This window comes from Hippocampus comes, unplaced genomic scaffold (assembly GCF_001891065.2).
Source record: "Hippocampus comes isolate QL1 unplaced genomic scaffold, H_comes_QL1_v1.1 scaffold135, whole genome shotgun sequence".
In the NCBI taxonomy this organism is placed as follows: Eukaryota; Metazoa; Chordata; class Actinopteri; order Syngnathiformes; family Syngnathidae; genus Hippocampus; species Hippocampus comes.
In genome coordinates, this window is record NW_017805583.1 from 2,730,441 (window position 1) to 2,747,831 (window position 17,391).

The window sequence follows — 17,391 nt, forward strand, 5'->3', positions numbered from 1 at the left end:
TCTAACTGCTATGCTTGCTAGCTCGGGTTTTGCCACCAAGTAAAATTCAACAAAAGTCAGATGATGTCCATCAAACTCCTCAAGTTTCATTTGCCAGAATCCATTGCATTTGGTAGAGAGGTGGCAACATTTTTCTCTGCTAGTTCGTACTTTTCCAAACAGGTTCTCGGTTTTCTTTTGGGCTATTCCACAGCAAATGAAATGAAATCATTGCACTTTCCATTCCTCTTCATTTTTATCCTCATCACAATGCAAGTCACCCATCACAGACCCCTCATCAACTGCATCCATCCATTTTCTGAACTGCTTTATCCTCACAAGGGTCGCGGAGGGTGCTGGAGCCTATCCCAAACGTCTTCGAGCAGTAGGCGGGGAACACCCTGAACCGGTTGCCAGCCAATCGCAGTGCACACACAGATGGAAAACCATCCGCGCTCACACTTTGGGACAATTTAGAGTGTTCAATCAGCCTGCCATGCATGTTTTTGGAATGTGGGAGGAAACCCACGTGGAGAACATGCAAACTCCACACAGGAGAGCCAGAGCCGGGATCGAAACCATGACCTCTGCACTGTGCAGTCAACGCGCTGAATCACCAGGCCGCCCCTTATTTCATCCATCCATCCATTTTCTACCGCAGGGTTGCGGGGGCAACAGCTTGAGCAACGAAGCCCAGTCTTCCCTCTCCCCAGTTACTTCTTCCAGCTCTTCCCGGGGGATCCCGAGGCATTCCCAGGCCGGCTGGGAGACACCGTCCCGGGTTGTCCCCGGGGCCTCCTGCCGGTGGGACATGCACACAGCACCTGACCAGGGAGGCTACCAGGAGGCATCCTAAACCTTATTTTTCTGAAAAATATCTGCTTTACAGTGTTTGAAGAAGTGGTTCTGACACTGTTTGCCTTATGCTGGACACATCCTTTGTGGCTTCCTCCATATTTCCTCCAGTCTATTCCTCAAATCGCCTTTTTCCCTGTTTCTGCTGCAATACTCAAAGTTTTGTTCATTATGTCTCGCTCCCTCAAATAGTCTTTCTCTGTGTCCATGAACAGGGATGTGAGACTGACCCCTTTTATCTCCTCGTCCTCTTCACGGCATCCTTGTCCTGTCCAGGTTGAAGGCGTGAGAGTTCCTTAATGTGGCTCTGCATTAGTGTGGAAGAGAGCAAGCATTACAATGACCTTTGCCGTCCAAACTAATGTTGATCTGTTTATACAGTCCAGTGCCCCCCGCCCACTCCCAACACAAGCACCTGTCGCCCCACTGGGGGAATGACAAATAGGACGAGGCGCTGCTGGAGTGCCATGAGGGAATGCGGAGTCAAGACAGTCTGTGTCCCTCGGGTCTGAGTCCCTTGTCCGAACATGACTCAAGTGTCAGGATGGCACTGTGACGACTGGGGTGAAACCCAGGCCAGGAGACCACGTCTATGTTAAAACTGTTTTACTTACCGATACGTTCTCAAAATTTACATTCTCTAGATTACTTGTATCAATGTAAAAATGGTGAAATGTTAACAAAAAGGTCCCATAACGTTTTATAAGGGCGATGGTTTAATTGTAACTGATTATTCCCTTTCATTTCGTTGGAGAATATTTCAACAAAGAGTTTTTTTTTCTTTGGACATGACGAACAAAGCATGAATTTCCCTCAAGCTACAGGTACTGCAGCCAATATGCAACTCAAAGGATTTGTTTGTGTCACATTTGAAAAAGGGCAAGCGAGGGATGAATGCGAACAACATCTGAGTTGTTGTGCTCCTTGCAGCATTTTATGGAGTCATTTATTTATTTTTTTGCTGCAGAAGGTTACAGAGCGGACAGAAGGCGGGGCCCAGCCCACCTTCTCTCTGCAGACAAGTGAGTGCAAATACTTTGAACATAAACTTTGTTTCACTCCTGTGAATGTTATGACAAGTTGCCGGATGGGGTCTATCTATAAATAAGTCTGTCTTGCTGTTGAATTATATACCGAGACATATGCTGTATGCATATCATTACTTTAGAGGGCAGAGCGAGTCATTTGCTTCTGGCGCAAGAGGATCTATGCCTGAGTCTGTTTAACAAAAACACTGACTAAGAAAAAGCTTCATTTTTAATGTAGCCTGGATCTGACCTTCGCAAGGCTGCATATTACAGAGAACAAATCAGCATATTTGCTGTGTGTTGGAGAAGAAAAAGAAAAGCTTCTTTATCTAACTTAGCACATTGACTGAAAACACAGCAGTACTAGAAACTTTGGATAGAGAGGTGTGGGGGTGGGGGGGGGCTAATGAAACTCCATTCTTCATTAAAGGGACACATACCCATGTGTCCCTTTAATGAGTCATAGTTGAAATGCAGATTTCAACTATGACTCGACAAGATGACTTGTCAAACAATGTAGTTCAAGTCAAAATTGAGTCACTACAGTCCCAAGTCCAAGGTCAAGTCAAGTCCTTCCCAAGTTTTTGGCAAGCAAGTCACATTTATTTATGTAGCCCTTCAATCACAAACAGTCTCAAAGGGCTTCACGTGCCCACAGTTGACAATTACAAATGACTCCTCTGACCTTAACTCCTAGGAGGGCAAGGAAAAACTCAAAAAAACCCATCTGGTGAAAAATGGGAAACCTTGAGAAGGGGCCGCAGATGGGAGAATCCAACTTCCAGGATGACCAGGCTGCAATCGATGGCAAGATTTGACACAATATGGTACTATAAAGTACAATGCTAATTAGGATAACATAAAAGTCCATTTAACAAGATGGAAATGCTGCGGGGAGATGCCTGTGGAAAGGTGGGTTGGTTGATGAAGAAATCTTCATAGCAGCGCCTCCGAGTGGTCGACCAAACGCTCGTCCAACTCTATCGGTGCAAATCATGTCCACATCGATTGCAGCAGAATCCGTACAGTGACATCTGGTTGGGTCATCATCGCCTAGCCCCCTGTCCATATCAGGAGGGGGGGTCACAAACAGAGGAAGCAGCATTCAAACAGGCCAACATGCAATTCAACTAAAAACAAGAATATACCAATGAGTCTTAAATTGGGGTTTAAACATTTCAAGTCCTAAAAATAGCAACTCGAGTCTGACTCGATTCAAGTCATGTGATACAAGTCCCCCATCTCTGATGCTAACATACATACAGTAATTTCAGCATTTATCGAATGGGACAGTCAAACACACCGATTCAAAATGAGAACACTCACAAGGAGCTGCAGTCAGTCAAAAGCCACATGCAAAAAACTGGCCAAGTTGGGCCTACCAGACTTCAGCTTCACTCTGTCACTCTCAACGGGGCCGTCATGTGTTCAAAAATTGTAGACCGACCGCCTTGGGCCGAAATGTTGTTGGCGAGAGGGTGCGGCAGTTACGTGGCGAAAAGTGATCGTCGACAGGACCGCTGTGGAAATACACAGTCCATTCGGGAAAATTCACATATTATCCTGCAATTCACGATGTCCATCCCACTCATGGTTACAATTCAGTGTTATTTTTGTTTTATAATTGGAAACATTTAACTGGTGTTTTTAGAGGCTTGGGACAACTTTACAAAATTATTTCATTTAAAAAATATTTTTATTCTTTGTCTTTTGATGCATCATGAGATTTGGCATTGTTTTTGTCTTATATATTTTTTTACTGTTATTTGTTATTAATATATTGTTTTAACTCTTTTTTTTTGTCAGACTTTTGTTTTTGTCAGTAGCGGTGGTTGTTTTTAACCCCGTGGCAGTGCGTTGAGTTGAGTGCCTGACCAATAGTGATGGGATTTTCGGCTCTTTTCGGTGATGCGGTTCATTTGGATCGGCTCGGTGAAAAGAGCCGGCTCTTTTTGGCTCTCAAACGGCTCTTTTAACTTTAGCTTTTCTTTTAAATATTTATGACAAATTTAGCATACATTTTGAGAAATGACTTGGTGAACTAAATATTGCACTCTACTGACTGCAAATAGCAACAATTATCAAGCAAAGAAATGGCTTTTTACTTTTTTTATTGAACATTAAAAAGGCCCCAAACAATAAACAAGCAACAAAATTAAACTTCCACCAACAACAATCAAACATGCTGGATCATAACAGAAATAGTGAGTATTAACTGCAACAGCAGCAGTGAACAAAACAAACATAAGCTACTCCTTGCTTTATTTTAACAAACATAAGCTACTCCTTGCTTTATTTTAAATTTGCAGTCAACAAAACTAAATACTTCAACTTGGAATACTTCAATTTGTCCAGTCTTTGAGAATACCCTATCTGACCGGACAGACGTTGCTACAATGCACGATCTACTCTCCATTACTTTGATCAAACGGGGATAGACGGAAGCTCGGTATTTCCACCAGCTCAGTGGATCAGCTGCCCTTGGAATCTGTGGTTCTTCAAGATATGCCCTAATTCAGTGTTTTGTGTTTTTGCACGCTTGGCTAATACTGTAAATTAGATTCCGATTATTACGACACGTTGCTCCTTTAATTTTGTTGTGACTCACTAAATCACTGGAAGTTATCGTAAAAAACAACGTCAGCAAAGGGGGCAGTGACCGAGCACGCCACCGACAAGTAGACCTCAGCTGTCAATCAAAAAGCAATCGCAAACAGCGTTTGACTTGAATACTATTCTGTATGTTTTCCACACCAAAGCTGCTATCAGCGGTGGAAGTGTGATGGCTTCACATCAGGGTGGGTAGATTTGTTTCAAAACTATTCCCACAAATGCACCCGTGCCTTTGTTAATTTGTTTTTCGAAAGGAGGTTGCTCATTGTACTTTAGGTGTGGCTAGAGAGCCGCGAGTGGATCGCTCAAACAGATGCATTGCGAGTGTGGGCACGTTTGGAAATGGACAGGTTGAAAGTAAGTCTGCCACTTTACGAATAATGACTCAAATTAAAAAGAAAAAAAGAAACAAATTTTTTTATGGACTACAGTTTGTGACTTTCCACTTTTGTTTTGTTTTTCTGCCTGACCAGATTAGTTAGATTACTGGGCCAAAGGCCCAGCCGCCAGACTCGGAGGATATGTGGAAGGGACGCCAACCTGCATTTGGACACGCGTGAGTACTGAGCTGTGTGGTGTGCTTGAAGAGCTGATGTCTGATGTCACATTGCACCACAAGGTGGAGGTGAGTGTGCCTGCCTGTCTGTCTCTCACTCAATTTAAACTTCTGCTTCGTGTACTGCACAACAGTGTCAACTCCACATAGACAACCCAAGCATCACCAAGCACTTCTGGAATATGTTTTTAAACCTTGAAGTGGACCAAGTTAGTTTAAAAATGTGTTTAATACACATACATATGACTAACTTGGCCTACTTCAATGTCATTTAAAAACTTGACCAGAAGAGTGTGATCATGTTGTTGTGGAGTACACGGCAGTTAGTTTTTGTCTCAGTGAGAGAAGTCGGATGTGCTCATGTCCCCCTTGGTGTGTCATGAGATGTCAGTGCCATCATGCATGAGCTGGTCAAGCACATGCTCCCATCTCAGGCCTGTCGTCAGTGTTTGTGTGCGTGCAACTTGAACTGGCCCACACAAAGATAGACTGGTCAAATGCTTTTACATTGTCATGTTCACTTTTCTGTCCAATAAATTGTTCAACTTGAATTCAAGTCTTTGCCTATCATGACCAAATCCATCCTCAACTCACTCGAAGCCTTTTCAAAGACTGAAGTCTTGAGCTCAGACTTGCGCTTCAGTCACATCAGACATTCTTTTCACTGTTCCCGTTGGTCTCCACATGACTTCAAACTCCAGGAATCGAGCTTTTGGGTCATGTGAAACCGACGGGAACAGTGAAAAGACTGTCTGATGTGACCCAAGTGCAAGTCTGAGCTCAAGACTTAAGTGGGACTTTGAAAAAGTGCTGCAATGCCCGCCCCAAACCACACCCAATTTGACATCCACCAATCGCTGTGAGGCCTGTCATTTGCATAACCCACACCATAATTTGCATAATCACGCCCACTTTCCCAATTTATGACCAATCAGATTGCTCCAAATATGTACAACCCCGCCCCCAAAGAGCCCACCAATCAGAGAACACCTAATTTGCATACCCCCTTTCCACCTATCACAGCATGTTATCGTCATGCTCCACCCACTTTCACAGCTATCAGCGAATCATCAGCCATCATTCCAGCCAGGCCACACCCACTTTCCTGGATTTTTCTGCCTGGAAAAAAAAATCAAGGAAAAAAAATTTTGGGAAAAAAAAATTAGAAAAAAATTCAGAAAAAAAGTTTAGAAAAAAACTGAAAATAATTTTGTTTTTTAAAATATATATTTTTTTAAAGTTAGATTGTGGTGATGTGTTTAAAAATTAAGTTGAGTTGAAGTGTTCTTTGTAATCAAGCTTTATTTCTTTTGCAGTTTAGATAATCACAAAAGCAGAGGAAAAAGTTGCAAGTTGGATGGCAGTCTGCTTGTTGCTGGGCGGTTAAGTGGTCAGCTCTTGAGAAGAACGTGGGACAGGTGTGTTGACCTGAGGGGAAAGGCATCTGTGAGTTACACGCGAGTCAATTTCTTGTGCAAAGATGTGTTGGGCATGAAACTTACCGGGGAGATAGACTGTTGGGTCTTTCGAGAGCAGGAAGCAGATCATGTTTATGCTGCCTGAGTGTAAATGTCTCCTACTTTTCAGGCTGGCCCAAAGTTTGACTTCAGCACCTTGCGAATAACAGGAAGAAGAGCAAAAAGTGTTGCCTGCAGGTCTGTGCTCGTAGGTGGACTCTGGCGATGAGCAAGTTACTCCCTCTTGTGGCACGGAGGACCCAAGAACAATCTTCCTTCAACTCTGAAATAGTAAGGCGTTTTTAGCCGAAAAAAACGACCATGTATAGTAAGGCGTTTTTAGCCCAATAAAACGACCATGTATTGGATCTGCTGCAAAAATTTCAAAAACGACCATGTATAGAAAGGCGTTTTTTGCCGAAAAAAACGACCATGGATAGTCAGGAGTTTTTAGCTGAAAAAAATGATTATGTATCGTAAGGCGTTTTAACCCGAAAAAAACGACCATGGATAGTCAGGAGTTTTTAGCTGAAAAAAATGATTATGTATCGTAAGGCGTTTTAACCCGAAAAAAACGACCATGGATAGTCAGGAGTTTTTAGCTGAAAAAAATGATTATGTATCGTAAGGCGTTTTAACCCGAAAAAAACGACCATGGATAGTCAGGAGTTTTTAGCTGAAAAAAATGATTATGTATCGTAAGGCGTTTTAACCCGAAAAAAACGACCATGGATAGTCAGGAGTTTTTAGCTGAAAAAAATGATTATGTATCGTAAGGCGTTTTAACCCGAAAAAAACGACCATGGATAGTCAGGAGTTTTTAGCTGAAAAAAATGATTATGTATCGTAAGGCGTTTTAACCCGAAAAAAACGACCATGGATAGTCAGGAGTTTTTAGCTGAAAAAAATGATTATGTATCGTAAGGCGTTTTAACCCGAAAAAAACGACCATGGATAGTCAGGAGTTTTTAGCTGAAAAAAATGATTATGTATCGTAAGGCGTTTTAACCCGAAAAAAACGACCATGGATAGTCAGGAGTTTTTAGCTGAAAAAAATGATTATGTATCGTAAGGCGTTTTAACCCGAAAAAAACGACCATGGATAGTCAGGAGTTTTTAGCTGAAAAAAACGACCACGTATAGTAAGGCGTTTTTATCGGAAAAAAACGACCATGGAAAGTCAGGAGTTTTTAGCTGAAAAAAATGATTATGTATCGTAAGGCGTTTTAACCCGAAAAAAACGACCATGTATAGTAAGGCGATTTTAGCCGAAAAAAAACGACCATGTATATAGTAAGGCGTTTTTAGCTCAAAAAAAGACCATGTATCGTAAGGCGTTTTTAGCCGAAAAAAAGACCATGTATCGTAAGGCGTTTTAACCCGAAAAAAAAACCGACCATGTATAGTAAGGCATTTTTAGCCGAAAAAAACGACCATGTACAGTAAGGCGTCTTTAGCTGAAAAAAAACGACCATGTATGTATAGCAAGGCGTTTTACGCCGAAAAAAACGACCACGTATAGGAAGGCGTTTTAACCCCACAAAAACGACCATGTATAATAAGGCGTTTTTAGCCGAAAAAAACGACCCTGTATAGTATGGTGTTTTGAGTCTAAAAAAACGACCACGTATAGCAAGGCGTTTTTAGCCGAAAAAAAGACCATGTATAGTGAGGCGTTTTTAGCCGAAAAAAACGACCATGTATAGTAAGGCGTTTTTAGCCGAAAAAAATGACCATGTATAGTAAGGCGTTTTAGCCGAAAAAAAACGACCATGTATAGTAAGGCGTTTTTAGCCGAAAAAAATGACCATGTATAGTAAGGCGTTTTAGCCGAAAAAAAACGACCATGTATAGTAAGGCGTTTTAAGCCTAAAAAAAAACACGACCATTTATAGTAACGCGTTTTTAGCCTAAAAAAACGACCATGTAGTATGGCGTTTTGAGCCGAAAAAAACAACCACGTATAGCAAGGCGTTGTAAACCGAAAAAAACGACCATGTATAGTAAGGCGTTTTTAGCCGAAAACAACAACCATGTATAGTAAGGCGTTTTTAGCCCAAAAAAAACCGACCATGTAGAGTAAGGCGTTTTGAGCCGAAAAAAACGACCATGTATAGTAAGGCGTTTTTAGCCGAAAAAAATGACCATGTATAGTAAGGCGTTTTAGCCGAAAAAAAACGACCATGTATAGTAAGGCGTTTTGAGCCGAAATAAATGACCATGTATAGTAAGGCATTTTTAGCTGAAAAAAACGACCATGTATAGTCAGGCGTTTTTTGCCGAAAAAAAATGACCATGTATAGTAAGGCATACATGCATAAAAGACATTCCGTGTCTTTTGTGCATTTTTTTTCACTTTTAAATTATCCTGCGGGCCTGATCAAACATCCTTGCGGGCCGGTTCCGGCCAGCGGGCTGTATGTATGACACCCCTGTTCTTGGCGATCGTGAATAAAGTGCAAATAAAACACCCATTACGCACACTACCAAAACGTGCAAGCCAACTTTATTCATTGTTTCAAGATGCTTTGTTGATCATGGCAACTTCACTGGAATAGTTGAGACGCAAGTCTTGTCTGGATGCTTGCGGGGTGCTCTCTGCTGGTCCCAACGGGGCCGGGGGCTGAAGAACCTGCAAAACCCAAAGGATCGCGGTGAAATCAAACTTCGTTTCAGATTGGGTAGGAAACATCGGATGACTTTCTGAGGGCCCCGATAACTTTTACCCCTCAAAGTATTCACTGTACAGTCAAACCTCGGTTTTCGAACGTCTCAGGTCAGAAACATTTCGGTCTCAAACTCCAGCAGAGGGCCCGCCATTGGCAAGGGGAAACAATAAACCCGATTTCGCTTTCCAATGTCAGCTAACAGCAGTAAGAATCATTGTAAAATTAGACCGCAAACAAGGTCTTTACGAAACGTAAGGGCGCCGTCTACTGGTGACCAATAGGAATGACAAACCTTCGACTGAAGTGGCTCTCAACTTTACAAGTACAGTCTCACCGAAAAAATACAACTCTCTGGGTACCTTTATCAGGTGCTGTCTCACCATGTTGGTCTTTGTCGTTGTGTTTACGATCATCTGGACGAGTTGGAACTGGGAAAGTCAATTCCTTAGTCTGTCTGTGGCTGCGCAGACGCGACGGAGCATGTCCTCAGCGAGCACTCTTTGTACCGGCTCGTTCGCGACCGACACATCACTACTGACCAACGACGTGAAACGCGCGACTAGCTTATGCCTTATGAGATTCTGCTATAAGATTATCCTTTTGTCTGAGTGCAAAGTTTGTTTTTCCTTCCATGTCCCCTTAGGGGCTCCGTATGATCAGAGTCGAGTTCTACCAATATTCGAGTCCAAGATAGGTCAGAGACGAGAATCTTAAACGTGTTCAATCTTTACGACGAAAAATCTTGTGGGTGGGGAAAGTAGACGAAAATTTCGAAGCTCTTTTTTTCTAGTAAACCCTGACTGCAGAGCGCAGTTCAAAGCGTGGCTCACTGTGGGGTGGACCTAAACATTACATTCTCAACCTTTACGTCCCTTGTCTTTACGTTTTCCCCCAATTAACACTGTGTTTAACATTGAAAATTACATAATATCGACTGACCAAAAACCAAATACTAACCTCAAGCATACAGGGAGTGCGCCCTCTGCTAGGGACATGTGGTACTGCACCCATCTCACTCATTTTTATGTGGAGGATGTCTTTTGACCACAACTTTTGCTGACCCACTGCTCATCCCGAATGGACATCAAAATTGCCATTTCGACTATTTTTGTCAAACAATTAAATTCGCCGCGCTCCGACTGAGTGTTGACATTTTGTAATTTTCAATGTTTTAAAGTGCTAAAATAAGAAGTGTGACATCATAAGACGGCACATCATAAAACCGCCAAGGAAATAGTTTAATGAAACAAGAAGATAAGTTCGGAAAATGGATGGTGGATGAAAAAAAAGAAGGCGCTTAAAATCGTTGTGATGATCCACCGCACGTTGACCAATATGTGGGAGCAGGTTCGGTGTAGAAAAAATATATTTTCATGACCTCACTTACTTGAGAGATTCTCTTGTTTAAAATAAATAAATAAATAAATAAATAAATACAAAATTAAAGTATAATACACAATAGTTGTACGCAGTCGAGAAGTTAATTCAATATAAATTATGATTTGTCCGAAGGTACAAATTTGCACCCCAACGTCCAATCGTGGTGCAGTAATTGCATCCCCTTCCTTGCGCACCTCGCTCTTTTCCCCTGTTCTGATCGGGCAATGCTTGTTGCACATGATTTTGAGGCCTCTGCCCTTAAGAGATGCGGCGGATTCTCCTTCAAGAGTTGGACCGGGCTCATTTTTCAAAATCGCCCATTTCTTCTTGACCCACCGGAAGACTGATGATTTTTGAGGGCGGAATGTGTGCGTGTGTGTGTGCGTGTGTGTGTGTGTGTGTGTGTGTGTGTGTGTGTGTGTGTGTTTAATTACAAAGCGATCTATCAGTGAGATGGACTGCAAACTAACTAACTCTAACCTAAAGCGCGATTGGAAATTCACTCTGATGCCCTTGCACTTCTCTCTGAGTGGGTGTGCTCAGAGAGGTAGAGCGTCCTTCACTCTCATGAGTATCTGAACGCAGCCAGCACTGGCGCACCATGTCAACAGTTGGAGTGCCTTGTGCCATTTTTTTTGCACTCTGAATAGCCGAACGGAAAATTTGAGCAATGCTCCAAATTTCCGAACGGTCGCAACGAGCCAGTGCGCAAGCTATTTCTGATCGCGCCCGAGATGTGCAAGTAAATGAAAGACTCACCCTGCCCATCCTTGCTCTCACAATGAGACACAGGGTACAGTTGCCGCGAAAACAGGAATCGTTTGGAACAGAATGGCTATTTACTTGTGAGCTTATATTAAACGTAAATAAATATAGACATGGGCGCCCGGTGGTCCAGTGGTTAGTGTGTCGACCTCACAGTGCAGAGGTACGGGGTTCAATTCCAGCTCCGGCCTCCCTGTGTGGAGTTTGCATGTTCTCCCTGGGCCTGCGTGGGTTTTCTCCGGGTACTCTGGTTTCCTCCCACATTTCAAAAGCATGCATGGCAGATTGGATTGAACACTCCAAACTGTCCCTAGGTGTGAGTGCGGATGGTTGTTCGTCTCTGTGTGCCCTGCGATTGGCTGGCAACCGGTTCAGGGTGAGATCGGAAAATGAATGAATGAATAAATCTAGACATTTCAAATCCTAAAGCGTTCACTGAAGACTTGACCAAGCAGTCAGCTGGGAGAAGCTCCAGCCCACCTGCGATCCACAAAGTAGTTGGACGGATGGTAATTTCCCAAAGATTTATAGAAGATTGCCTGTGTGCACAAACGAGACTGTTTCCACACATCTATCGTATGTATTGTAACTCCCAGGCAATTGTATTGTTCGTGATCCACAAAGTAGTTGGACAGATGGTAATTTCCCAAAGATTTATAGAAGATCGCCTGTCTGCACAAACGACTGTTTCCACACATCCATCGTATGTATTGTAACTCCCAGGCAATTGTATTGTGTAATGTGTGATTTCATTTGCACTTATGAGTTCTACTGGAAAAGGCAGTGCTTTGAAAGCCAACCAATTAGCTCTTGGCTCATGTTGGCAGAAGCATACAAGCAAATAATAAAAGCTGCAGCCTAACAAGTCTAACAACATTTACAACAAGAACACGAATCACAACACACACTAATAATGAGCCACTTTTAAAGTTTTATTCATTTTACACTGTAGTTTGACTACAGCATGATGACAAACAAAAGTTTTGACTACAACAGCACTTGGAGCAACATGTTTTTCCCCCCCCGTCTTTTTTGTATAAGTATTGCAATAACAGACCTTAGGCCTATAACCTAGTACATCACAATTGCTTAAATAAAAAAAAAAAAATAAAAAAAAGATAAACAACAATTTTACCCCTCTCTGTGTGTGCACATACTTTCACACACACAGATAGGGAAGCAAGGTGTGGAAACAAGAAGGTATATTTGTAAATAAAGCAAACCAATGATGCTAAACCCATGACGGAAGCAGTCCTATAGTGACCGTCATGACACAGGATGTTGAAAATAAGACATTTTTGACGTTATTCTCTATGAAACATCTTGTTAGCACTTGAGGCCAGGCTTCTAATTAAAAAGGAAATAAGGAGCGTTGTCGCACAGGGAATTCCAAAAGAAAAATCAGTCTGAATTGTCGTTAATTCTTCGAGCTAGTGCAGGAAACAAATGAGGGGGGGACAGAACAAGAAGAGCTAACAGAACTTCATCCAGAGTTAAACAAGAGAGACAACTGCCACTTATTTGGTGCTTTGAAGAGAACATGGCGCATTGCTATGTACATTGTCTAGAAAGAAGAATGAACATGCTCTGCTGTTATTGTACAGTGGAGTAGTTTTAGTACATCTGTAAATAAATGACTGCAGATTCAACAACACAAGAGTTTGCTCAAATATACTGTGCCATCTTAACGTGCGCAAACAAAAAAAACAACAAAAAACTGAACACAAAGTACAATTAAATGATTTATCTGCAATTTTCCTGTTTTCTTTCACACTGCTCGAGTACCCGCACGCGAGTACAAGAGACTGACCCTTTTCCTTACATAATGTCCTTGGTCGACAACTTGTCGTCGTGTTGTTATGGACATCGAATGCTTCAACAAGAGGTTCGCATCTCGTCAGTTTATACTTTGGCAGCTATACAAACCTTCGAGTAAGCCGAGGACGGGCATTTGACTACATTTCCTTGATCAATGGTGGGGAAGTTTTTCTCTGAATGTTCTGAACTCCTCCTTCAATGTCGGTGTTGTATTGAGCAAAATGCTGTTGCTTGTAATCGCAGAGGTCCGTGTGGCTGTAGCTCGACTTTTCCATAATCTGAGGTCGTGTTCTTTCGACAGCGGATGTGAGCGGTGCGCTCCGTTTGGCCTTAGTTGTAATCGTTTACTGGAATCGATTATGGTGCCCATCCCTAACACTGACTACAACATATTAAAAGACCGCTAGATACAAACGTATACTTTATTCCTCCAACTGCAGTGGACGTCAGTCTTGTCGACATGTCCCATATAGATGGACGTTGAATGATGCAAATTGACCTCAACATGGCCCGGCTGAGGTTGCGGCACACACACACACACACACACACACACAACTCAAGAGCGTGTATGTCATAAATGCTTTTTGCAAAGATGTGTTGACTACACCTTTGGTAGTCATCATTCGTGGCTTGAAGAAAACTGCCAGCCAGTAACCAAAGAATGGCGACAAGTGTCAAAGTCTTCATCCATCTCAGCCTTACTCTCCCTCCACTCCACTGAATATCATTCAAAGGGAGCAAGTTTTGCGCTGTCAGCATATTCGAAATACACTTTTAATAAAGACAAAGCATATTTTTTTTGTTGTTTTTGTTTTCACTAGTAGGCCTTTACAAATGTGATGCTGCCTTCTTAAAGTTTTATATTTTCTATACATTATTTTACATTATTCACAACATTTTTGTGGTGTCTACCCATTGGGTAGGATATGTGCATAATATATATTCAAGTTATATACAGCACCTTACAAACAAAAGACAGACTACTGAAAAAGCACCGTTGGAAGTGAGGCACAACGAAGGTGGGAGCTTTTTGAGTGCAAGTGGGTTCCTATGTCTGCTCCGCACACGCACGCAGACGCACGTCCGCCTACTGGTTGAAATGCTTCCAGCTGCTTCACTGTGAAGGGGCTCAACTCGTCTCGTGAGCGATGCTCGTATTATGAACTCGGGAGGTCGACGTGCTCAGGTCAGGTCGCGCTGCGCAGAGGTGAAATGTGGCGTTCCGCGTATGGCTCGCGTTCAGGCGGAAGATTCCAAGAAAGCACAAAAAAGGTGCCTTGCTGTAGATGGAGGCCATATTTGGATGGGGATCAGCATGCGGACTGGTGCGCGTTAGCATTCTTTCTGCCTGCTTTCAGAGAGCTGGAGCACCCTTAGTAAAGCAGCTGTAAAGACTCCAGGGCAGCAGTTGGACCCTTGTGGTCTGCTCAAACATGAACATTAGGCACCATTTTTTTTCTTTTTTTTTTTTAAACTTACATCATTGTAACATGCAAACCTCCTTGTAGAAAACCAAGTTAATCTTTGTATCCCCTATTTACAAGCCACGGCAGAGTAAGACAGAAGAAGCGAAGAAGAAAAAAAGAGCAAAAACAAATCAACTTTGAAGCAGCTCCCCCCCAGTCAAAGGCCCAAACACGTCGGGAAAACTGTGTCACCAGTGAAGAAAACGAGTGATGGGATTTCCTTCTTTTCACATGAGTCCAATTTTGGTCCCAATATGGAAACCTTTGACTGCAGAGTCTGAAACCTCTTATGTTTTGATGGCTTGAGGGAGGGGGCGGGGTGGGGTGGAAGGCTCGACAAGCAGCAGTAGCAAAGAAAAAAAAAACAAAACAAAAAGCAGTAGCAGCAATAGCAGCAGCAATGTGGCACACACACGCACGCACAAAATGAGAAGGCCTTCATTCAAACTGATGAGATGCATGAGCGTTTAGCACTTCAGCATAACTTGAACTCTCGATTCATTAAGGCCGCCATGCTGATATTTTTGGAATAGACGTGTTGCACGAGGTGACATCAAAGGGCGAAAGAATCTTCGATACGGGCTCTTTGCTTCACACTGGTTGTGATATCCAAAGTGTGGAGGGGACGAATGGCGCGCTCGGAACTTGATTGCGCAGTGGCCTAAGATTACACGCGACAAAATGGAGGAGGAGCCCCTGTAGTCGGATGTGATGTTTTGATGTGGATATTGCAGTGCCATTCTTTGGATAGACAACAACTTGCCCTATGGGGCAAAGAAACGATTGAGTCCTGTGTAGATGTTCGAAAATGAGATTAGTAGGGCTATGTTTAAAAAAAAAAAATTAAAGTGGGTCAATATTATTTTCTATTTTCTGAGGGGAGGCAAATATTTGCACAAATGTGGATGCTGAAAATAGAGAAATGAAACAAACGAGAACAAGCTTCCAACTAGCATGTGGTGCAGGATACTTCCGTGAGGACAAGTGCAACCTATAGACTGCGGCATGCTTTTTTTTAATTTTTTTTTCCTTTCATCAATTTTGCTATAATCGCTCCCATCATGCACCTCTGGCTTTGTAAAGTGACACTCTGAATTCTAATGAAGGCTTCATTAATTCGCCGCTAATGCGGACAAGGGCCAAATGTCCTTGAATGTCGAAACTTTGACAAAGCAACCCAAACACACAAGAAGCATGTGCACACGCATACACACACTTTGCTTCAGCAAACGCATCAAGTGCTTTTCTGTGTTGTTAAAAGGTCTCCCCGACAGACACGCACGCACGCACACTGCAGCTAGAAGGAAGGAGACGCCTGGATGAGCGCGGTGCTCAAGCAGATCCGGTCTCCACTTTAAAGGGGCTTGGCAGACTCAGCATTATTTTCTCCACATGGATCAAAGGAATATGAAGATGAGTGTTGGCCAAAGGACAAAAAGAAAAAAAAAAGGCAGTGGAGGTGAGGAAGCAGTCGGCAGGGGACACTGAATGTTTCCAATGAAAACAAGCTCGAGAAAAGAGAAAGCACAAGAGGAGAGGAGAAGGCAACAATGAGCAGAGAAAAAGGCGACATTTTCAAAAAGTTTGTTCTCCCTTTCCAAAAAAAGGAGCCCTCCCATAGCCCTTGGACTGTTTGCACGAACTCTTGACGTCCACAGGAATCTTGGCTACGTGTCGTCTTGCTTTGATTGGCCAATGAAGAGATATGACGGAGCGTGGAGCTTTTCGTTCCAACCAGTGTCATGGCAGAGTTCATTCAGAATGCCCAGTTTGGGTGGGTGGGGGGTTCATGAGACAGGGAAGAGGAGGCGGGACGCTGCGAGGAGCAGACAGCCGGGTGGACGGTTGGCTTTTCATGACCACGTAGTTGCATGTTTGATGGTGAGCACGGCTATGCAAAAAAAAGTACCACTGTCATTTTGGTGCAGATCCAGATAAAGGTCACTTTTGTCAACATGAACAAAGGTCCTTTTTTCTGGGATTGATGTAGAAGTCATCTTACCAATACAATTCAAGCATTTAAAGGTCAAGTATGAAGTAAATTTGGCCAACCATCTTTTGAGTGATACTTAGGGCTCATACTATTTCAAGCATACTTTTTTTTTTGGGGGGGGGGTTGTTTTTTTACAAAACCCACTCAGGATCATAGGTAGACCCATAAGCAACGCGCTGAACAAGGAAAACGCTTCTGTTCGACAACCTCCGGCGAGTGACGTCGTACAAAAGGCTCAGAGTCATTGATAATTTTGGAGTATTATCAGGATTGTAATTTGCATCGATCGTGCCTTGCCTTGTGTTACGATGTTGCCCCCCTGTTGTGCAAGTGCAAAATTACGTTGACGCTGCGTTCCCTACAAATGAGCAGTTTAGGAGTCGGGAAGAGGGTGCGGGTTCGTGGAGTGGTTTTGTGCACATCGAAGGTCATTAGCTTTAAGTTTGTGAAGTTTGCCAAAAAAAACAACTCTGTCTTCCGTCTCCTAAACTCGCCTTCGATCGCATCTGTCATTCATCATGCAGGTAACAATGCTGCCGATATAATGTGCAGAGTGGCCTACATCGCAACAGGACTACCTTAGCAATGACAACGTAAGACGCTAACCCACTATGATGTCCGCTCTCAGTCCTAGCGGGAATACACGGACCAAGCAGGTAATCCCACCGTGCGCAATTTACAGTACGGCACAGCATCATTTTTCAAACAATAACGCTAGGCTAATAACTGCAGCCTCTATATGTAAACTATTTCTTCTTCCAATCCCGATGGGTCTCCTTTCCAGTCCATGTCCGGCCATTCGGGCACAACAT

General features: G+C 42.9%; 1 long non-coding RNA gene across 1 annotated transcript; it reads left to right on the forward strand.

Annotated features, from left to right (window-relative positions):
* The first annotated feature begins 4,552 nt into the window (after positions 1-4,552).
* Positions 4,553-5,300, forward strand: LOC109521901 (uncharacterized). The gene is made up of 3 exons (XR_002169457.1): positions 4,553-4,601; positions 4,730-4,832; positions 4,949-5,300. It is a non-coding gene; the product is annotated as an uncharacterized LOC109521901 (long non-coding RNA).
* The last annotated feature ends 12,091 nt before the right edge of the window (positions 5,301-17,391 follow it).